We start from the raw sequence: 24,587 nt of genomic DNA, 5'->3' as shown, positions 1-24,587 counted from the left end.
CAAAGGATCTTTTTTTAAAAGAAAAAAGAACCTCACCCATCTTATTCAGGGAAATCGATGGAATCTTCACACAATGCTATTGTCAATAGGGGATCTTATTCAAGCATCGCAATTCTGTCTGTCTACTCAAAAGTCAGTCCCATTGAATTCATTGGGGTTTATGTCCAAGTTTATGTATGCAGCACAGATGCCCAATATTGCAGGACTTAGGCAGGCACAGAACCAAGTTGCACACGATATTCAGTATGTTACAGCTTCTGAAGGCTACTAAATGCAACAGACTGTTCAGAAAGAAAAACTGACACTAGAATCTGATACATGACAGCTCAGAAATAAGCTCCACTGAGTCCAAGGGGCCTCACTCATAGGCAGGTGAGCATCAGATTGCAGCCTGTCAGTTGCCTTGTAAGTTTCATATTCAGAATAAATATTAGCTCCTGCAAGGCAATGTAATATATGGACTAGGTATGGGGAGACCCAGTTTCAAATCCCTAATCATCTCAGTGGGGGGCCTTGAGCCAATCACTATTATCCACCTTCGTCTACCTTCTAGGGTTGTTGTGTAGATAATAAAATGGGCAGCGGGAGAACCACATACGCCACCTCAAGCTTCTTGAGATATCAATGTAACTAATGGGGGTTTTTTTTCCAGTGATCTGCTTCCTTTCAGAAGTCAGGTTCTTATGGAAAGCACTGTGAGTGTTTAACAGTAGCCAAAAGCCTTTTGCTTTGCACTGTCCTGCACTTTCATGCTGTTTTATTTCCCCCTTCCTTTGAAGCAGAAAGAGTGACAGCAAACTGTCCCTCTTTGAAAATTATGTCTTGCGGCAATTTAAAACAAACCCAGTGTACAATACACTTTCAGTACATTCACTGCGTAGGGCAAACAGGCCTCACTGGGCTTCCAGTGGTCAAGGAGCAGGAGTTCATATGTACTGCCCTCTGGTGGTCCTTTTACTCTTTCCTCTCAAACAGCTCAGTTCTTACCCAAATATTGTTATAATGTATACAGTCAGCTGGAATACACAAAACATTTTGGGTATTCTAAATGTGGTATACCAGTTTGTATACCACATTTTGAATACAAAATGTATGTGCATTCCAGCTGTATGTGTCTGGTTATATTGACAGTATATTTCAAAATGTGAACTGTGGCATGAAAATCTTGAAATACTAAATTCACACTTATTTCCATGCAATTCAGGAACTGTGGTTCGAAACTGCAAGAACTAGACTTAGGAAAACATTTTAAAACCAGCTCTTCTTGTTGCTAGTGTTGAATGTTAAAATATTCCTGAAAAGAAAGCCATTTTATCTGATAAATATTTATAAATATTGATCTAGGGTTGTGCCCAGCATTGTAGGTGGAAAGATCTTGCACCGCTTATGCAAATACAAGTAACTCACAACTTACACACATTTAACTTGTGCACATTCAACTTCACATGCTTTGCAAAATAAAATAAAATAAAATAAAATGGGAGCAGAAATTGGGTGGGCATCCTGGGGAAAAGGCTTCAGAAATCCCACCTGCCATTGAACCCAATGTGCTCTAACTTTACACAATTTTGGCTTTAGATTGCACACAGCAGCCAATAAACTGGAGCAGGATGGAGGAAAGCTGAATACAATGATATCACATCATACATTTCTTAAGGAGGCAGATGTGGAAAAAAGGTTAGCAGCTGCTACCCATCCAGACTGTAACATCGACTTCAGCGCTTAGCATCACTGGATCTAAATAATTTGGATTTTACATCTTTTAGGCCCACATATGAGTTTCAAGCATCTTGGCTTAATATTCTATTCCAGTATTTTTAATACATAATTTTTCCACACTGGCATTAGCTTGTACATACACAACACATTTTTGTTTTCTAATACTGTCAGTACAGAGCTACCTTTATCACCATTTTCTCCAAGGCTAATAAACACTTTCTCTCAAATCCTCAAGGTGTTGTCCAAGGCTGAATGAATGCAAGGCACATGTCTAAAAAAGGGCATGCTCTTGCCACACTGGAGATGACTATTACTCATTTACTCGTTTCTTCCTATTTTTAGTTGGTTGTTACTTTAGCACCCCCTCTTTTTAAGATTAGTACTCTCTTTTAAAAAATCTTCACCCCTTCATCTGCGAAGATGTCACCACAGTCACAACAACCATGTCCCCACACACTCAACCTCTAAAGGTTTTTTGAAATAACAATTTTCCTTGTCCTTCTCCAACTTTCCCTTTTCCCCATCTGGGCTTTCGTGGTTCATTGATTTAGTACAGGAAGGGAAAACATGGTTGCACTCAGGTCCTGCTTGCCCGCTCCCACAGGCATCTGGATGGCCACTGTGACAATAGGATGCTGGACTAGATGGGCCATTGGCCTGATCCAGCAGGCTCTTTTTATGTTCTTACATTTTTGCTTGGTGAATGTTAGCTGAATGTGTTAAAGGGTTCTTTTAAATAAATGTACTTATATATTGGGAGGAAGAAGTTTTGATTTAACTGCTGAAGGCTCTGTTGAAGGGATGGAAATGAGGTTGGAAAATTAAAGAGGTATGAAAAACATACATATGGCAACTTTTTTAAAAAAAACTAAATGCTATTGGTTGAGCAGTATGTATTGATTTAAAAACAAACAAACACGGAAATTTGGTTTGAAAAGTGTTCAAAGACCACCAAGATTAGAGTGACATGGCTGTATACCCACAATATATTTAAAGCACATTTCAAATACATTTAAAACAAATGGCTTCCCCAAAAGTATCTTGGGACACATAGTTTACCCGTCAAAGAGCTACAATTCCCAGAACCTTTAGGAAACGGCAGTTCCAAGGATTCTTGGGGGAAGTCATGCACTTTAAATGTGTTTTAAATGTATGGAATGTATGTAACCTATACACCACATATCATTTGAGGAAAATAGATACTTTACCTATAAAATTCATCAGTGGCTACTAGTAACTATGACTACAAGCTACCTCAAATATCAGAAGGATATTGCTGAAGATCAGGAGAGTGCTATTTCCTTCAATAGTGGGCTTCCCAAGCATCTGGTTGGTCACTGTGACAACAAAATGAGAGACTGGATAAACCTTTGATTTGATCAAGCAGGGCTCTTTTTATCTTAAGTAGTTGAACAAAATGGCAATCTGCACAATGCCAGCCAAAGGATCCTGGATAACTGTACTGCTCAGATATATTCTATCCGCTAAACAATCACTGCTTGGACTGATATTTTACTCTGTTGCAAAAATAATTTTAGCTTAACTGCATGCTATGGTGGTACTTGCCACTGCTAGACATCATGCACACATGAAAGTTCCTTATTCTCCTTCACCAGTACACTTTCTTAATGAATAACTGATAATCTGCCACTGTGCATTTGCTTCATTATAAACACAATCACAAAGGACAGTTTTAACATTCCTCCAATGAATGGCAAAGTGTTTATAATAATTCCTTTCTCTGGATATTCTCTGGAGATGAGCTTTGCAGAGAAGATTTCCAGGATGAAAATGGGCTGATTTCATAGATCCCATTCCTGACCTACCGTATATGTTTCTACCTGCCTGAAGTAAATGCCAATACTTACAAGAGTGCTGATAGATAGTAAGCGAGTTATAAAATACTTCAAGTGAGCTTCAAACTGCACATTATTCAACAAACTTAGGTGACCCATGGAATGGCCAAGTATATGCTTTGTAAAAAAATCCAGGTTCAATCCCTGGTATCCCCAAACAGTGCTAGGAAAGACTAGAGAGCTGCAAGTCAGTGTAGATCAAGGGAAGCCCTCCAAAATGATGTTGGACTACAACTTTCATCATCCCCAGCAGGCAGTAGGATAGTGACATAGTCCCACAATATCTGGAATATCTAGATACCACATTGATTTAGGAATAGCTTGTGGCAATTTTTGAATGCAGGTTAGTTGTTCTGAAGGAGAGCTGAGGTATGGAACCATTTGTTAGGCTAGAGGCAGCACACCATCACAATATTAGTTTAATTCTATGCATGTTTACTTGGAAGTAAGTCCCTCTGGGTTGAGTAGGGCTTATTCCCCAAGACCTATGTCTAGGATTAAGAGTAATCTCACTGAACTTGATGGGACTTCTGAGAAGGCATGCAAAGGATTGTTAAGTCTTGTTACATATTTTTTTCTGTTTCGTATTTCACTTGGTTTTCAGGCAGAAGTCTAACAAGGTCCCTTTATTGTCAGTGGTGTCATCAGAAAAAAGGGGAGCCCAAAATGGGCAAAATATATTTCTAGGTGGGTGAGTTGCATCCCACATGTTAAGATATCTGAAGGAACATGTTAATGACAAGAGTCCAGCAAGGTGCACACGCACACACACACTCCCAGCACCAGAAACAAAGGATGTCCATAACCATACAGAAATCATTAAAATCATGTGTGCACAGAAAAACCTTCACCACTGATGAATAGGGGGCATCCAGACAGGGACTTAATAATGTAAACAGGTCACTGGCAACACACATTAAAAAAAAAATTATCATATTTCTCCCTAAAGTAGTAAATCCAGACTAAAGATCGGGGGGCTATGGACTACAATTTTGATGCCAATGATGTAGTCTGGGTGCTTTTTAAAAAATGAATGAAAAATACTAGTCCCGCAATAAACACCCACCTGGAAGTACCCAAAGTCAAGTATTGCTAGACCACATAGCCAATAAAGATTTGCGACAGGAATACAAAGTGTCCTTCCAGACTGGTGTTTTATGGCATGTATATTCCAATTCATGAATGAATGAATGACTCTTTATTTGCATCAGCCATCAGCCATAGCAATAAAACAACAATATGATATACAAAGAATAGAAATAAAAAGTCAATTATATAAAATACATTTTAGGATTTCGAATCATTAGTCAAATAGTGGATCTTATTCTAATTGCCCCAGCTAATTGCCCCAGCTAAAAATCTTGCAACCTTTTAATGGCCCCTGCTCATCTTGATCTGCCAAGAGGAAAGACACTGTGGCAGTGGTTGGGCGACCCGGAATGGACAATAAAAGAGAGGTGATAACCTCATTCCTTAAGTCTTTATAAAGAGTGCAAGCCAGAAGGGCATGGGCCACCAATTCGGTACTGCCATCTCCACAGGGACATAAGCGTTTTTCGTGTGAAATCTGTTGGAATCGTCTCTCCTGTACAGCCGAGGGAAAATACATTCAATCTTGCAAGAGTAAAAGCGCGTCTATATTTTAGAATTTCTAGGTTATGCAGATAGGGTGTCAGAGAGCTGAAATGGGAAGTTGGAAAATAGTCATACCATTGGCAAAATTTCCTTATTGTGGCCAAGTTGTTCTGACGCTCAATATCATTTAGGCGCTGAAAAATTAGAATGTTTGCTTTACTAAAACCCAAAGTGAGTAGCAGTTGTGGTGATAAACCACAAGAGTGAAGTCTTTGATAGACAATTTTACTCCAGGAACTCTTGTGACAATCTTGCAGCACTAGGGATATTAGATCAGGGGGATTTGAGTTTAGGCGAAGCCAATAGTTAAGTGTCCGATGCCAGATCCGATATTCTACCAAGAGAAGATTAGCCTCTAGGCACAATGATGTGTTTGGGACACAGGATGGTACAGAGGAAATTTGCCTTAAGAACTTTGATTGCACAGCTTCCGTAGATCCAAGGTGAGTGCCTGTCCAAATCTGAGCCCCATATAATAACTGTGCTAGGGGTTTAGCTTGGAACACTTCCAGGACTGATGGTATAATTCCAATACATGGTTTTAACACAATAACAGTGCATTGGTGGAGGATTTATTCTGCTTTGGTTTGTTCTGTGATGCTTCCCGAATGCAATTACATGGCTGCTGTCTGGAGGAGCTGCAGTGCAGTAAAAGTGTTACAAAAATAAACCAAAACATTTGTTGTATAAGAAGCTATGGGATTTCAAGGTTGATGTAGGGTGAAGGAAAAATTGTGGTGTTTCAAAAATTAGGTTATGGAAAGGGGGCAGGCAGAGAACTTTTGGCAGGCTTTCAGAGACAATTTGAAAGAGAGGTATAAGGATGATACTTGGGATGCCTTAGAACGCAATGCTGCATTCCTGTAAAAAGCAAGGCTCCCTTGAGTTATGAATGCTGGGAACTCCCTCAAGCATGGACTCAGGTGTAAATATGTGCAAATAAACCATATTTCATATTGACACTACAGTAGTAATGCCTCTAACCTGGCCCTGTAGCAAATTGGCAACCAGTGCTGATCTCTGAGCACAGGTGTTATATGCTAACAAGGCCATACTCCTGTCAAAAATCATGCTGCAGCATTCTGCACTAACTGTAGCTTCTGGATCAAGTGTAAGGGAAGTCCCACATAGAGCAGTAATCCAGTCCCAAAGTCACCAACATATGAACTACTATTATGGGATATGCACTCATTGGAAATGAAGCAGAGCCCCAAACCTTTTGAATGTGTATTGAAAGCATGATCACACGTGACAAGTCTGATAGAATCATGAGCACAAATCATCATGAACATTCAATAAAAAGGACATCCCAAGGGGGCCCAAGACAATCAGAACCTTCTGGTAAGACTCTGTTATGTGGCAAGTCTAGGCACTGGGTCTCTTTCCTCCCAGTTCAATGCCGTTCTTCTTTAATATAAGGCACAAAGGTCATATTAGGAACTTTAAGCTGTCTTTTTCATTACTTGTCTCTCTGTGATTTCCTTCTAATGCTAAGCCTCAAATGTATATAGCTTTTCACCACCAATTCTCTCTGCCTTTGAAAAAAAAGTTAAAACAAAACAAAAACAAAATAAAAGTGAAAGACTTTTCATCATTCATTAACCAGAGTAGGAAGTGTCAAGAAACAAAGTTCTCCTTGCAATCCGTAACATGGAGTGAACTTGTTTTTATAGAGTGAGGTGATACCCATTTGAGACATGTCTGTTCTGCCCCTGCATAATCAGAATATAAACTGCAGCTCTCCCCAGTAGCAGAGCCAAAATCTGATAAACTGATTGGGCAGAGAGCAAATCCGTCTGGGCAGCACTAGAAAAGATTTTAAGCAGATGTACTTTCCTATCAATGCTTGCATGAAAAGCAGTTAAAAAAAAAAAGGCACTACTCGCTCTTTTTCAGCCTCTCTCTACTGTTAAGTGTAAATACGCTTGCTTTCGATATGGTGATTATTGCAGAGCCATTTCCTCTTAGCACCTGCTTATTTTAGCACCAAAGATGCTGGCCGCATATTCACTTCAAGTGGTTTTTAACTCACTCCAGCAGCCTCGGTTAAGGAGAAATGGGACTTGCTCAAGAAATGGGGCTTGCTCTTTGTTAGAAACATTGTTGGAAATTTAATTCCCCGCCCCATTCATTTCACTCATATTTAGGTAAATCTAAATAGACACAGATTTTTACACTTCTCAGCGCATCATAGTCCTATGTAACATTTAGCTCATAACGAGAATGAAACGTCCATTTGCATAAAAGGCATTTTGTTTCCCCGCATATGGTATAACATTAGCAGCCAGCATATGTCTCTATCATTATCAACAAAGCAGTTACATTTACAGAACAAACACTGAATAAAGAATACTTATTTTCAATATGTCACTTCTTTCCATCATGAATAAAACATATCTAAAATGGATGCTTAAGGACAGATTCCTAATGAGCAACCAATAGGAGAGGCTAGCAGTGCAATCCTAACCATGTCCCCTCAAAGATAAGCAATACTGAGCACAAGCCTACCATTAGGCTGAGTAATACAACCACTTCAGGCGGCAGGTGCAGGCGGGCAGAGAGCAGCAAATGACAGAACTACGATATATGTGCGCCATGCTCTCCCTTTTCCCTTCCAAAACAAACCTGGCCTTCAGGTGCAGCAGAGGACACTGTCCCATTGCAAGTGATGAAGTAAGATACACCTGCCAATATACTGTATTTTTCCATGTATAACACGCCCCCATGTATTTTTTTTGGACCACAACAAAAAGGGGGGGGTGCCCAGAGTTGTTGAGATTCTTTTGGGGGAAGATTGCAGAGTTGTTGAGCTTTTTTGGGGGGGGCACCGCCAATCAGTCTACAGCCTGCCCAACAATGCAAATCGCACACATCGCCACAGCCACCAATCGCCTGCATTCTCATCTCCAAAAGCACATTCATCGCAATCACAGACGATTGCACGCACGCCTCACCACGGCCATAAATAGCCCGCCCAATTGCCGCAGCCAATCGTCAGCAGGCATTTCCACAGCAACCAATCACACGCCCTGTCGCCACTGCCAATCTCCTGCTGGCTGCTGCCACCAATCCCCCCGCACCCCTATCCATGTATAAGAAGACCCGCTATTTTTGAATATTATTTTTAAGGAAACAATATCTTCTTATACACAGAAAAATACGGTAATCAACTTTTTTATATGGAATGGGCAAGGAGCCATCTTGTCCTTTGCCTTGGGCAGCAAAAAGCCTTGGGCTGGCCCTGAGTATATGACTGCAGCTCCGAACCCAGTTCTAAATTTATGCATATACATGTCCCATTAAAGTCTCAGTAGGATTTCCATGTAATTATATTTCTGATGGGGGAATTCACCCAAAGAATGCAGTGGCTACTATTGCTGGTTGATTTGATTACTGTATGATTTTTAAAAAAAGAGTGAGTGGTTTACATAACCTAAACTGGAAAAATATATAAAATCACGTGGGGTTGTGTTCGACTAAGTCATTTTCAGAGTAGACCCATTTAAATTAAAGAACCTAAGTTAGTCATGTCAATTAACTTCAGTGGGTTTACTCTGACTGAAACCCAGATCCATGCCACAAAAGAAAATGGTGTTTGGGGAAGAGAAACATCTCTAGCTGGGCTTCTACCAATATAGAAATTAGTGTGACAGTACTACCCCTTCCTCCCCTCCTGTACCCCTCCCCCAAATCTGCTCTGGAGAAGATTTTGGTGGCATAGGCATCCTGCAGGGGAGCGGAAAATCCATTCTATCCATGGCATCCAGTCTGGCAGACAAGACACTGTTTGATTTTCCCCACAGCATTTGCATCTATGAAAATTTTGGGCAATTTCCATTAAGGTGTGTACATGAAAAAGAAAAAAGCTACAAAATGGTAATTCTCTGAATAGGAACATCACATTCTTCTCCAGGGCTTACCCAAGACATTTTGCAAAGCTGAAAGTGGTTCCCTCTCTCCATCAGTCAAATTGCATAGTAACCAAAGAGTCCCACAAGCACCTCTTTCCTATCCATGACTGTCAAATACAGTAACAATAATAACAAATTAGATAGCTAACCTTTTGAAGCCTTTTTGTGACACCAGAGATCCGGCCCTGTGCAGCTCACAGAAGTCCTCTTGAAAAATCCTTGATATGAGATCAAATGGTGGGGTGGGTGGGTGGGTTCATATATCTATCCAGGAATAATTTCAAAACCAGACCTACTGGGGAAACTCATGCCTTAGGGCCATTTCACATCTATCTCCTCAAGCATGGGAAAGTGTCGCTTATATTGTCGTTGCATACCATTGAAAAAGTGAATGAGGTTGATAATAATAATAATAATAATAATAATAATACATAATAATACATAATAATAATATCTTTATTGTCATTGCCCCCTCTCGGGGACAACGAAATTACTTATTTCCATGAAAATATGTGCATTTGCTACAATAAACTAGCTATACATCATTTCCAAGCTTGAGGAAGCCTGTTAAAATGGCAGTGGCTACCATCCTATATACACCTATGGAGGAGCACACATTGAACCCAATTGGACTTGGTTCCCAATAAGCATGTGCTCTACCCAATTGCTAAATATACAGTCAACATTTGCTTACTGACCCAAAGAACCCAAGAACTAAAGGAATCACTCAGAATTGTGTGTTGTCAACAACAGAAAACCAGCTATCATCCAGTAATTGTATAATACAGTAGTGCATTTTATTTGCATTCCAGGTCTGTGGGGCAATTCAGATGAACAGTGATTTATAGTGCGATTTTTCATGTTTTTCCAATGCTATTTTATCATTACTGGATCTTCAGCAATTACTTTATTATATGAAATGTATCCTTACAGTTATTTAGTCAAGGTCTATGTCCTAATAAGGGACGCAGGTGGCGCTGTGGTTAAACCACAGAGCCTAGGACTTGTTGATTGAAAGGTCGGCGGTTTGAATCCCCGTGGCAGGGCGAGCTACCGTCGTTCGGTCCCAGCTCCTGCCCACCTAGCAGTTCGAAAGTACCCTTAAGTGCAAGTAGATAAATAGGGGCCGCTTTCTAGCGGGAAGGTAAACGGCGTTTCCGTGTGTGGCGCTGGTGCTGGCTCACCAGATGCAGCTTCGTCACACTGGCCACATGACCCAGAAGTGTCTTCGGACAGCGCTGGCTCCTGGCCTCTTGAGCGAGATGAGCACGCAACCCTAGAGTCAGTCACGACTGGCCCTGACAGGCAGGGGTACCTTTTTATGTCCTAATAAGGGACGTGGGTGGTGCTGTGGGTGCCTAGGACTTGCTGATCAGAAGGTTGGTGGTTCGAATCCCTGCAACGGGGTGAGCTCCCGTCGTTCGGTCCCAGCTCCTGCCCACCTAGCAGTTCGAAAGTACCCCAAAAAGTGCAAGTAGATAAATAGGTACCGCTCTGGCGGGAAGGTAAACGGCGTTTCCGTGTGCTGCCCTGGTTCACCAGAAGCAGCTTAGTCATGCTGGCCGCATGACCCGGAAGCTGTACACCGGCTCCCTCGGCCAATAAAGCGAGATGAGCGCCGCAACCCCAGAGTCGGCCACGACTGGACCTAATGGTCAGGGGTCCCTTTACCTATACCTATGTCCTAGTATCCCTTTATGGAAGTGATTAAATATAAGCAATGTCAAAACCAGACACTCAACATTGAAGATAGCTGTATAACATGATAATGGCTGTTGCATCTTTATGAGACACTTGCAAAATAGTTTTGTTTTTTAAGAAGAAATCAGTTTACCCCCTTCAAATATTGCCTGAGACACTTTTTGAAGAAAATTGGCTTACATAATGTTACAGTTAAGAGAAACTGAGATTTTCATAATCCACAGTTGGGGATCATCTTTATTAGGACCAGCCTAAATGTTTCAAAGTCATGTGCATACTTTTGAGTTTTTCAGAACTCTCTGAATGAAACGGTATGTTAATAGGGGGGAAGAAGGATGGAAAATAAATAAAGTGTTTTTAAAAAATAAAATACTCTTGTTCTTGTAGCTTTGATGGCTGCATTAAGCCCAAATATGGAGATTGCAGTCTGAATTACAGAGCCATCAATGTGTGCCTTCTCAAAAATCAGTTTCACCAAGTCCAAGGGACCTTACTCACAGAAATGATACACTGCAATAGCTAACCTGTGTCCCAGCCAAGTTGTTTTGTTTTGTTTGTATTGTATTGTACCTCTAATTGTCCTTGCCAGCTTGGAATTTTTTTGTAAAGCAAGCAGAGCCACTTACATGCTCTGCACAGCTCTCACTTTGGAATCTGCAATGATTGCTGTTGCAACATTTCACATGTTGAAAAGCCTGCATGCCCGTATTGGAATCAGAAGTCATTCTGAATCTGAAAGGCAATACTGTAGTAACAACAGAGGAGAAATGGAGCCTACTAGTTCTGGCAATAATGATATCACCATGCCTCTTCAGTTAAGTATGGTGTTTATGTGGACTCAATAAATTGTCTCAACTGCTATGTGCCATACCCTAGCATGGCCTTTGCTCCTCCTTGCTTTCATTAGTCCTTAGGTGGTGCAGTGGATTAGTGCGTCTTGTTGTTAATCAGAAGGCTGGTGGTTCAAGCCCACCCAGAGTCCCTTCCAACTCTACAGTTCTATGATTCTATGATCTGCCTATAGGCATAAACAGGTCTCCACAGAAACAGGAGTAGAAGCGGCTTTGCTGTGAATATGGTGGATGATTGTCTGTGTTATTTTGGACGAAAACCAACATTGCTGAATTACATTAACGCTCACACTTGCCAGTCTGCTGTTTTACACGTGTTTTACCTCCCTGCCATATATTGTTCCCATTCAGAGGAAATCATTAATTTGGCAGTGTATGAATGATGACTGTTCACTTTACATGGTTGAAATATGATTCTGATATACCGGTTGTTTATTAAATAGTTTAGTACAACATTTGATTCAGAATTTTTCCCCCCTTGTTTTCCTCCTCTAAAAACTAGGTGCGTCTTATGGTCGGCGGTAAATCCACATGGGGCTTTTATGTGACACCACCACCAATGAACAATTCAGAGAGGAACATCTGAGGGGTTAAAACAGAAGCCTCTGGGACCTTGGGTATACCGTAATATTCATTTTTCTGTACTTTCACAGGGATATTTGTTAACATCTCCTTATAACTGTACAAAACTTATAGGATATTGTGGGTAATTCTTTGGATATAGAGTTGAAGAAGTAATATCACAGTATTATGTAAACAACTCTGTTTCAAGAGAAGGAAAATGTTTGTACTAGCTATTGCTCTCACAAGGAAGATTTCAGATTTTGGAGAGGGAGAAAACCCACCAATAGTTACTACCCTTCTTCTTCTTCATTATTTTTCCCATTCTCATAATTCTAAAACTCATCTCATGAAACAGAAAGTTTGAAGATTCAGGATAAAGGGAATTACTTCTCTACACAGAGCATAGCTAAATTAGGGAATTTGCTCCAAGAAGATGACAACCAACCTGGATGTATTTTTTAAGGGTTAGACAGATTTATGGGGATAAGGCTATCAGAGGCTACTAGCTATGATGTTCTGTTATACCTCACTATGCCTATGCATATCAGCTGTTGGAAATCACAAGTGGGTATTATTTTTATTTATTAAATTTGTATACTTCCATCCACCCAAAGATCACAGGGCAGTTTACAATATAAAAACAAAAATAAGATAGTAACAAACAAACAAAATACCCCCCTCCACACACCTTGAGTGCTGTTGCACTCAAGTCCTGCTTACAGGATTTCTATAGGCATCTTATTAGCCACTGCAACAGGATGCTGAACTAAATGCTAGCTTGACCCATCTGGGCTCTTCTTATTTTCTGTTCATTCTAAGACTAATTCATCAGATAAAAAAAATAAATCTTATCACTATATCAGTACACTGGGACAAACTTCACCTGATGGAAGTTTGATTTTCTCAAGCTGCCATTAAAGGAATAGGAAACCTGCTAGAAAACAAGGACACTACAAAAGCCATCGGAATCTGGAATCAAATTTATCTTGCCTTCGAGGGGCATGAGAAAGCTTAGGGGAGCCTCTCCTTTTTTGTATCCAAAGAATATTCCAGCCTGAGTATTTGTGCTCTCTGTTTAGATGGTTAAAATGCTAATTGCCAGCTGCCGGCAGTGTGAAGATCTGTCCAAACAAAACACTCCAGGTGATGCAAGTCTAAAGTTTTCACACCAAGCACTGTTCTTTATCCAGGGAAGAAGGAGCCGCCTGCAACCAGAGTGACATTGACAAACTTCAGAGTACACAAAAGGGCTCCTTTGCAAGCAACGCCAAGCAATTTCAGAAGGAAAGCCAACAGTCTGAACCAGCAGCTCTCTGCTTCACCCTGTATTTCGTACATTCTGTCTGGGGGGGAAAACCCTTCTGGATAACAACACAGCCACAGTAATCCTGTCATTAGCAGCCACAGAACTGTCACATCAGTAACTCTCAAGTGGGTGTCAGCTACAGCCCTTTACTTCAGCTGCTTGCTTCATTGGGGAGAGTTTTCTTTGACTGCCAGCAAAGGGACCATGTACATTTGTCTGTCATTAATACATACAAGCTCTCCAGAGCACACATAAACAAAACAGTCATGTACACTTTGCTAAATGGGCTGCATTTCTATTTTCTTTTTCTTTTTGTAGCCAGCCCAAACGAAGCCTACGTGAAAAGCCCTGCATACAAAGCAGTGTGGGATAACTTGCTTGTAATCTGTCATGTACGATAGAGCAATTGCCACTCACTTCACTTACCCTATTCCAACACTGGGAAATATATTATTTTTAGACATGCTTTGTACACAACCTAGCATTCAAACTGGGGACAACCTACACTCCAGCCTCCTGTGGATTATGATGAACATTTCTGAATATAATGGGGAAAGTCCTTCCTTCTTACTATATCATCTTTTGTGTCAATATTAGTGCAAAACAAGCAGAACTTGATGGTTCAGCATCACCAAGTGCTTTTTTATTCTCCACTGCAAAAACATTTTCAGTTTTGACACTTTTTTGATAGCTAGAAAGGATAAAAATGATCCACTATGAGGTCTCTCACACACCTTGCACTGAGTTTTCTTTTTTATCAGTCATTGTTTCTCCATGACAGTAGGATGTGTCCCATATCACATTATTTACCTGTTTCCCCATGAAAATTCTCACTGGAACAAAAAAACTATGTAAGTATACATATGTAATATTATAACTGAAATCTGAAAAATAAATGATTGTTTATCTGACAGGAAACAGGATAAATAACAACTCTAGATGAAAGAATTTATAAATATAATGTCTTAAGAAACAGAAGAGCAAGCCAAATGATTTATATTACATATGTCCCCATGAAGCAGAGATTTTGAAAGCATCCAAAGTGAACTTCTGCAAACAAAACATAAGCCTCTTAATGGGTTTATTCTACAGAAAATGTTGTTTTCTTCACTGGAATGCTGAGTGACATCTATAGCAATCCTATTTTCTCATCAACCCTACTTGGCTTCTGCAGTTTCTTTCTGAAACGTTTAGGCTGCAATCAGGCACACCTCAAGGCTGCTTAAATGCCATCGGCTTCAATAGGATTTAGGAAGGTTGTATACCAGATTTGCAATGCTAAAAGAACTGAAACCTAATCCTCACATCTGCACACACACTAGTGCTCCCAAGCCTCTCTGTCCAAAGCGACTGCCCACATCATCTGAGAAGACAACCTCAAAATGTCAGTAGTAAAAACACAAAGTCCATACGTACATCTGTACACACCAAAATAGACTATAGGATATTGCAGCCAACTGGGGTTTTTAACAGACCAGCAACCAAGGGACTGTCTCCAACTCTATAAGAGAATCTTTTGCACGTGCCCTATTTTAGCCCAAGCAGGGCTGAGGAGATGGCCTGTTGCTCCAGCTGTCAGTTCATAAAAGCCGGTGCCCTTTTACATTATGCAGAATTTTAAGCAGCAGTCATCCTTGGAATCAGATGCAGGGAAAGGCTACATCAGGTGGTTCCTGGGGCAACTCTCCCATGAGAGCCTCTGGAAAGGCTATCTGCAGACATGGTTCCTACCCTAGTCTTCCCCATTATCTAGGTCATCAGAGTCCAAAACCAGGTACATGGCATTTTTCAACAGCAGCCATATACCTATGGAGGCAGTCCTGTGATCTTATCATTAAAGGTAAAGGTAAAGGTACCCCTGCCCGTACGGGCCAGTCGTGTCCGACTCTAGGGTTGCACACCCATCTTGCTTAAGAGGCCGGGGGCCAGCGCTGTCCGAAGACACTTCTGGGTCACGTGGCCAGCGTGACAAGCTGCATCTGGCGAGCCAGCGCAGCACACGGAAACGGAGTTTACCTTCCCGCTAGTAAGCGGTCCCTATTTATCTACTTGCACCCGGGGTGCTTTTGAACTGCTAGGGTGGCAGGCGCTGGGACCAAGCAACGGGAGCGCAACCTGTCACGGGGATTCGAACCGCCGGCCTGACAATCGGCAACTCCTAGGCACTGAGGTTTTACCCACAGCGCCACCCGCGTCCCTTCTGATCTTATCATTGGTGTATGGCAAATAGTACTTGTTGTAGAGTTTGTATTTGACCTAAAGGCTTATTTACACACTAGAGGATGGCCACTTTTGACAAGCTTGAAAAATAAAATAAAGTCACAAAACCCCCAGTCTCTATACAGTGGTGCCTCGCAAGACGAAATTAATTCGTTCCGCAAGTCTCTTCGTCTTGCGAGTTTTTCGTCTTGCGATGCACGGTTTTCCATAGGAATGCATTGAAAATCAATTAATGCGTTCCTATGGAAAACGCCTTCCCCCGACCTCTTCTGGCGGGCGGCATTTTAAAATCGCCCGGGACAGCGGAGGACTTCTCCGCTGTCCGGGGCGATTTAAAAGCCCCTGGGAAGGCAGGCAGGGGGGACAAAGGCTTTCTCGCCCGGCCGCCCGGCTTCGGGACATCGTTCCGATGCCGGGCGGTGGGGGGAGGCGTTCCTGCCCCACCGCCCGGCATCGGAACGATGCCCCGAAGCCGGGCGGCTGGGGGAGGCGTTCCTGCCCCACCGCCCGGCATCGGAACGATGCCCCGAAGCCGGGCGGCTGGGGGAGGCGTTCCTGCCCCACCGCCCGGCATCGGGACGATGCCCCGAAGCCGGGCGGCTGGGGGAGACGTTCCTGCCCCACCGCCCGGCATCGGGACGATGCCCCGAAGCCGGGCGGCTGGGGGAGGCGTTCCTGCCCCACCGCCCGGCATCGGGACGATGCCCCGAAGCCGGGCGGCTGGGGGAGGCGTTCCTGCCCCACCGCCCGGCATCGGGACGATGCCCCGAAGCCGGGCGGCGGGGGGAGGCTTTCCCGCCCGGCCGCCCGGCTTCGGGACATCGTTCCGATGCCGGGCGGCTGGGGGAGGCGTTCCTGCCCCACCGCCCGGCATCGGGACGATGCCCCGATGCCGGGCGGCGGGGGGAGGCTTTCCCGCCCGGCCGCCCGGCTTCGGGACATCGTTCCGATGCCGGGCGGCTGGGGGAGGCGTTCCTGCCCCACCGCCCGGCATCGGGACGATGCCCCTAAGCCGGGCGGCGGGGGGAGGCTTTCCCGCCCGGCCGCCCGGCTTCGGGACATGGTTCCGATGCCAGGCGGCGGGGGGAGGCTTTCCCGCCCCGTCGCCCGGCATCGGGACATGGTTCCGATGCCAGGCGGCGGGGGGAGGCTTTCCCGCCCCGTCGCCCGGCATCGGGACATGGTTCCGATGCCAGGCGGCGGGGGGAGGCTTTCCCGCCCCGTCGCCCGGCATCGGGACATGGTTCCGATGCCAGGCGGCGGGGGGAGGCTTTCTCGCCCCGTCGCCCGGCATCGGGACGATGCCCCGAAGCCGGGCGGCGGGGGGAGGCGTTCCTGCCCGGCCGCCCTGCATCGGGACGATGCCCCGAAGCCGGGCGGCGGGGGGAGGCTTTCTCGCCCCGTCACCCGGCATCGGGACATGGTTCCGATGCCAGGCGGCGGGGGGAGGCGTTCCTGCCCCGCCGCCCGGCATCGGGACGATGCCCCGATGTCGGGCGGCGGGGGGAGGCTTCAAAAGCCGTCCGGGGGCTTTTAAATCGCCCCGGACAGTCCCGGGGCGATTTAAAAGCCCCCGGTTAGGCAGGCAGGGGGGGCAAAGACTTTTGCCCCCCGCCCGCCTTGGGAAGAGGTCCAGGACCTCTTCCCAAGGCGGGCGGGGGGGCAAAAGTCTTTGCCCCCCCCTGCCTGCCTTCAAAAGCCGTCCGGGATAGCGGGAAGCGCTTCCCTGCTATCCCGGACCGCTTTTAAAATGCTGGCGGTGGGGAGCAAAGCCTTTCGCCCCCGCCGGCCTTCCTGGACCTCTTCTGAAGTCCGGAGGGGGGAAAAAGGCTTTGCTCCCCACCGCCAGCATTTAAAAAAAGGTCCCCGAGATTTCCCTATGGGCTTTCGTCTTGCGATGCAAGCCCATAGGGAAAATCGTCTAGCGAAGCGTCGCAAAACCCGAAAAACCCTTTCGTCTTGCGGGTTTTTCGTCTTGCGAGGCATTCGTCTTGCGGGGCACCACTGTACATCTGTTGTGACTTCTTTCTTTAAGGCTATTTCCCTCCACTATCTTAAATAAAATCTGTTGAACCTGCAACAGAGGCTGCAAAGGTTTGTGTTGTGGTGGGACAACAACTTCTACCTACACAGACAAGTGATTTCAAGTTGTTGCAGGGTTAATATTCTGGGTCACTCACAGGTCACTTGTGTTTGCATATAACTCTTGCACTTTACTCACTCCTGCATAGCAAAACTAAAAACCCACTATGGTTTACATGATTTGTTATTCCCAGATGACAGAGATGTGATCTTGCCATGGACGATTGACTGTCTTCACCTTCTGATTCACGCTATGAAAATGTAAAGAAATCAGAGGCTGAAATTAGTCAATTTGTTGATTCCCAGGATAATCAATGGTGTAAACAGAACATTTCTAAAATAATATATCTCACTCATTAATAAATACCATTTTTAATGTAGGGATGTGTAGAACCCAATGCTCTCTTGTTAATTTTCTTAGAGCAAGTTCACTTTTTAATTGTATGGTAAGATCCACGAATTCCTACTAGGCCCTTAAATTGTACTACTAATTTGTTCAGATGTTACTGTAATTGCAAGAAACCAGGAACAAGGGAGATTTGAGCACATGCAATATACAGTAGTACCTTGGGTTACAGAAGCTTCAGGTTACAGACTCCGCTAACCCAGAAATAGTACCTTGGGTTAAGAACTTTACTTCAGGATGAGAACAGAAATCTAGCGGCAGCAGTGCAGCAGCAGTGGGAGGCCCCATTAGCTAAAGTGGTACCCCAGGTTAAGAACAGTTTCAGGTTAAGAACAGACCTCCAGAACAAATTAAGTTCTTAACCCAAGGTACCACTGTAATAATTAAGAATAAACAAGCCAAAATAGACATGACAGATAAAGCATTTGAACATATAAATGCCACATGTGTGCATATATAAAACACATGTACAACGAAAGTCAGCCCATTCATATGTAGGAGTTCGCAGGGAAGCAGGCCACTTTCCTTGGATACTTAATCATCAGCTTGCTAACTGGGCAGCAACTCTTCATCCAGGCTTTTAGCGGAGGCTGAGACACTGTGGCAGCTGTTATTTATCACCTGCCGCATATCTAGATTTTTGGTAACCTTAGCGGATGTTTTATACTATGCATTTATTGATGTTATTGTTTATGAATGTATGGTTTTCTGTTCTTTAACCAACCAAGCCTTATGCATACATACACTCATACTAACACATACACCACAAAGCCAAGTTAAGTATCAGAATAAGTACATATAGAATATATTATCATACAAAATGTTTGTAAATATTCCCTCACAAAAATAGGGCAATAGATTTATTATAAGCTATACGATCTTCAGATGCAGTTGATAGCTTTTCCATCTCTATAGCCTGTTTAACCAACTTGCTGGTTCCAGAGTTTTACTTAAAGGAAGGGCCTTACTAAAGATGATTCATATATTTTTATGTGTAACCTGTCCAGGAATCATTTTGACAAAGGGTGCACCTATCAGTTTATTAAGTAAGTAAGTAAGTAAGCAAGCAAGCACACACAAACCAGCTGTGCATTTTATGAGATGGAGCAGACATCATACTCTTATGCAGGAAAGAGCCTTATTTTTGTCCACCTTCAGAGTTTTGGCTCTATGAACTGCCTTTCTAGAACACATGATGGTCTAGCCATGCCAGCATAGTTTCTACCAAAATGGCCAGGCAGATAGCTCTGAATAAAAGTTCCCTAGCAGGACATGGCAGTGAGGGCCACCACCAGTTCTGCATCCATTGCACCTCATAACACTAAGGTTCTTTTTAGCTCTCATCACTAACAGCTGTTGATACTTACTCCTTGCTATTAAAGCAATGTATGAACCAGTCCATAGTTCAACCTGTGAGCAAGGCTTGCCTCTTCTAGGTACTGACTAGATATTTATTATCTTGAAATCAGGCCTTTTATGAGTTGAAACATTCCAGAGCAAAAGTACTGGGCTGTCTTATTCAAAATACTTTTATTGTGTTCTCTCAGTAACAAACTGAGTGTATTCTCTGCAGAATGTAGCCAATAACATGCTGACCCCGTTGAAGTAAATTAGAACTTTGTTATGGCTTCACGAGAGACATGATTTTATCCATTAGTCCAACTTCATTCTAACCCATTTTCTAAGGAGAGGTGTAGCAGTAGATTATTTATGTTCCTTAGGACAACTGAGAAGGAATTTAGCTGTGGATATGAATCATTTGTGGTCATAAAGAATAGATAGCTAATAAGAAGAATGTGGTGTAAAGATAAGGAAGCAAATTAGCAATGTAATTAGGAGATAATTAGAAGAGAGCCAGGGTGACCCAATAGATACAGAGCTGGACCTGGATTTAATCTCAGCTCTTCCATGTATTCACTGGATAGCTTTGTGTGTTCATTATCTCACAGTTTCCGCTCCCAATGGGCACAATATCAATATCAGCGACCTAACCACACAGGACTGTGAGTGGAAGCGATAAATAACGATGCCATATTGAGGGTCAAACAAGAGGTGAAGTGTCATGTCATGACCTCAAACAGAAGCATGTGGCTCAGCAAGGCAGTCCAGGGTTGCAGCACATTAGAGAGTTCCAAGCTGGCAGCTTACTCCAACAAAAGCTAGAGGCTGTCTGTGAGTTTATATAACTCTTTAGTCCAAACTACCCCTGTGGCTTCTTAAAGGGACTGGCCTGGAGGCAAACAGTTTGTGCCTCTCATGGCTTCCTGCTCAGCTTTGGGCAGATATGGAGCAGGAGATCCTTGAATGCTACAAGGAATTGGGCTTGGGGCGGTGATGGCTGTGAAGGCCCTGAGTCAGTAGAAACCATAAAAAGTTAAAAACAGACAACAATTAATCAAAGTCACTCTCAGTAACCAAACGGTGAGAAAATAACTGTTTTCAACTCCCACACACACACACCTCATAGCTGTGTCCGTGTGTGTGTGTGTGTGTGTGTGTGTGTGTGTGATTTGAGGGAGTTGTGGCAGGAAAGGAGAGATAAACCCTCTCATTGCACTGCAATTCTGATAACAATCACACACAGATCCCGATGACTGCAATTAATTTAAGAGAAACGAGAGTTATGGTTGCAAGCTACACATTAAACCAGTCTTCCCTCCAGATGTTTCAGACTATGATGCCCATCAGTTTGCGACAGCTTGACCAATGGTCAGTGATGATGAGAGACGAGATCCAAAATGTCTGGAGGCAATGAGCGTAGTTCATGAATAGCTAACCTGTGGCCCTCCATATGTTGGACTTGCAGCTCCATCATCCCTGATCACTGGACACAATGAATGGCTCCGATGGGAATTTGCAGGGAGCTGATCAAAGTAGTAGTTCAACACCCAGATGTTTCTGTAGGTCTAATCACTTTTGCCATGCTCAGGAGGGCACTGTAACAACCACAGCACAAGAACTCTTGGTAACACCACCCTTACATATTTCAGCTTTTTATGATCGGGGTCTAAATATAGTAACCTTTTGCCTATTTTATTAACCTGAAAGCTGCGATCCTACTGAGAATGTAATGTGTAAAAAGCCTATTGAAGTTTACTGGTAAGAACATGGCCTGATTTCACACAGGCTCTGTGCAGCAAAGCCTTTTTACGTGAAGCATTAGCTAATATTCAAATATTAACGTTAATGCACCAAAACAAGGCTTAATTTCTGCCAAAAGCCATAGTGTTGTTTTGCTAATAAGTGAGATATTTCTTGTTTGATTGAAACAGTAGATGGAATGGGTATGCATTAGCATATCACCTAACAATTGACATAATGAGCAAAGAAGTATGTTTTCTGTTCTCCTTCCCAGGCTGCAGAGTACTCACTAAAGCAAATATTCAGCTAGAGTTTAATTTCTCTCTGAAGAAAATAAGAGGTTATAAACAATTAGAAAAAAAATAGTGGTAATTACTGGCGTTAATTTAAATACTTTGCTACTAACATTTATTCCTGTGAATGTGCTTCAGATTTACATGATAAGAGGAAATAAATTACCTTTTTTATTTCTCAGTTCTTTGTTTTTATATATGGATTTGTTTGAGCAATTCACACGGGAGATTAGTCTACTTCAGAGACAAAGGGCCTAATTCTAGACTCCTTTTTCAAGGAGTGTCTTGCCAGAGAGTCACTTTGCCACATAATCCCTCCCAAGAGCTGCATCTTGAAAACTTTCATGCCATATACCCCAAGGGTGAGATAGAACTCAGGCTTGCAGGATCAATTTTGATTTTCATTAAAACCCCAAGATTTACCAACCAGATGCAAAAGTCATGCACTTAAAGAATTCTAAGTCCAGAATGTGTGAATGATGCTACCCTATAAAAGTGCCTTTGCAGACACATCCAAATTAGCCAACAGTTCTCATGAGAGCTCTGCTCACCAAAGGCCGATGATCTGCTCCATCACCAATATTCTCCACTGCCATTTGGACATGTTGCCTGCGGCTTGAATCTCCCTTAGAACATCAGGTCTTCTTGTCCTTCCTTTACCTCTTCTCTTCCCAAACTCAGAAGCACCTATACTGAGGCAGCACTGGGAAGATAATCACTGGGAAGATAATCACCTGCTGCAGCTAAACTATCACTACTATAAGTAATAACTACCAACAGCTGCCACGTGGCAAGACATGTTCTGCCACGAATAGCTCAGCCTCTTTTTTTCTAATGGTAAAGCTAGGCACAGAAAACTATGTCTCTATCACACTGAAGCCCCAGAATTTATTACCATCCAAGTACTACGGCCCATGAAATTGCTTTTCAGGTTACACTCATTATGTTCCATTTTCAATCTGTAACCTCATAGATTTGTGTAAAAGGGAACACAAACTATTTCCCAGGACAATTTAACAGGCAAACTGATCCCTATCAGCACAAAGTGAGATGGTAATGCTTTGATGCCATAACCACGAAAGCAGAACTAACTTTTAGAGTGGATGCTGAGCTATCAAGGGGAGGGTTCATGTTTTCAAGCTGCAGTGACAAGCCAAATTAAGTTGTATTTTAAAATACTCTGGCCTGGCCAGATATCCATTAATTTAAGGGGTCACACAAATTGAAACTCCCTCGTTCCAGAATGTCACAAGCAGCAGAATACAATGGATGATAGACGGTAATGCTACTGGTAGCACAACAGAGAACTTTTCATTTCACAATACCATGTGGGGCACCCTTTGCACCTGATGCTCAGTATAACTGAAAGGGCAGCACGAACCTTATAAATCCTCATCTTCCTTCTCAATGAAGTGCTGTTCTTCCTGTTGCTGATGCTGGGAATGTCACCAGCTAGCATTATTACAGGAAATGTTGTTTGTCATTTTGTGTGTCATTTATTCTGATACACAATGTACAGTTAAAACACAATATGTAGCACATTGCTGCATGGCGCATACAAAGGGACTGATATTCAACCAGTTAAAGAAAAGCTCAGTAGAAATCAGTGTGCAAAACTTCAGTAGCTTCCATTTATTTAAAGCATTAACTTATTGGAATTATAATGGAAAGAGAGCATTGTGCAAATGACAAAACTACTGTCACTAGAACAGTGTTTCCCAAACTTTTTTGGGCAACGGCACACCTGTTTACTGAAAAAAAATCTCACGGCACACCACCATTAAAGCCCCGCCCCGTGACGTCAGCGCGCAGCGTCACGCCGGGAGGGACGCACGAAAGTGAAAGTTTTTTCCCTCCCCCTTGCCGGGGAACCTCCAAGCTTTGGGGGTGGGAGGAGGCAACAGAGCGAGGGACTGAGGGACGGCGGCAACTGAGGCGGCGGCGGCTGTTGTGGTGGTGGCGGCGATAGCGGGCGGAGGAGGGGGCGGCGGCGGGGCTTGAGGAGCCGTCGCCGGGAGTTGCTGCTGCTGTTGTTGCTGCTGCTGCCCGGACATGCCGGCCTCCTCCTCCTCCGCTGTCTCGCGCTCCTCCCTTTTGCACGCGCTGCCCCGCCGCTCGGCACCACCACCGCGGAGCCGCCCCCGGCTCGACGCGGATCCTCGCCGCCGCCGCCTCTCACCGCCCGACTCGCCCGCCTCCCTCCCACGGCACACCAGCCAATGTCTGACGGCACAGTAGTGTGCCGCGGAACACCGGTTGGGAAACACTGCACTAGAAGACACTGCCCAGACCCTTGACAGAATCAAATTGAGGCCTCTTTTTCCGAAAAAAGTGTAATGTACTTTGTGGTAATCTTTACTCCTGAGCAATTGTGAGCTGTGTCAAGTTGCCACTGCTTTGATTGCCAAAATTCTGGCACCAAGATTTAACCATGAAATAGCAGCATAAAGAATTCAGCAGAAGCTCGGAGGCAGTCAAATCTTGATGCCAGCAGCAACAATGGAAAAGCAAAATATAAAATATAAAAACTCAACTCAAACTACTCCCAAAGGAGAAAAAATACTTACAGTAGGTCTTCTACAGTACTTACAACCACCTCCACTCGCGGATGTTCCAAGTTGCGACCATGTGGCAAACCCGCCGGTTACTTCCGGGTTTGCCACCGTTCGCGCATGCGAAGGAGTAGCGATCTCTGTTTGCGCATGCGCAGAAGCAGGAAATCACCGCCTGCACCTGCACACAACAGCGCCTCTCCCAGCAACCTGTTTCGCCATAAGGACGGGCCTCCGGAACGGATTGTGGTCGTGAATAGAGGTTCCACTGTATAAGAAAATATCTAAGAACGAAATACATTTGGATCCACCCACTTTTGCCACACACCTGGAAAAGATGGTCCCCAAAATGAATGTAGTGGCAAAAGTTTCCCCACTGATGTAAAGTCAAACTAGTTTGACTGCCCCTT

The 24,587-nt window shown here is 43.6% G+C and overlaps 1 protein-coding gene across 4 annotated transcripts in view; it reads right to left on the bottom strand.

The window, feature by feature from the left end:
* The window catches only part of JADE1 (jade family PHD finger 1), a 158,469-nt gene that overhangs the window by 81,181 nt on the left and 52,701 nt on the right, over nucleotides 1–24,587 (bottom strand). The window contains exon 1 of one of the 4 annotated variants that reach the window (XM_081926015.1): nucleotides 22,177–22,267. The exons of the other annotated variants lie outside the window; for them this stretch is intronic. The gene's annotated coding sequence lies outside the window, so the exon portion shown is untranslated. Of the gene's footprint in view, nucleotides 1–22,176; nucleotides 22,268–24,587 lie in introns of those variants that run through there. 4 annotated transcript variants of the gene reach the window in all.

Source organism: Podarcis melisellensis (genome assembly GCF_964234715.1).
Source record: "Podarcis melisellensis genome assembly, chromosome: 9".
NCBI classification, from domain to species: domain Eukaryota; kingdom Metazoa; phylum Chordata; class Lepidosauria; order Squamata; family Lacertidae; genus Podarcis; species Podarcis melisellensis.
This window is presented reverse-complemented; position numbering and strand designations above follow the sequence as displayed.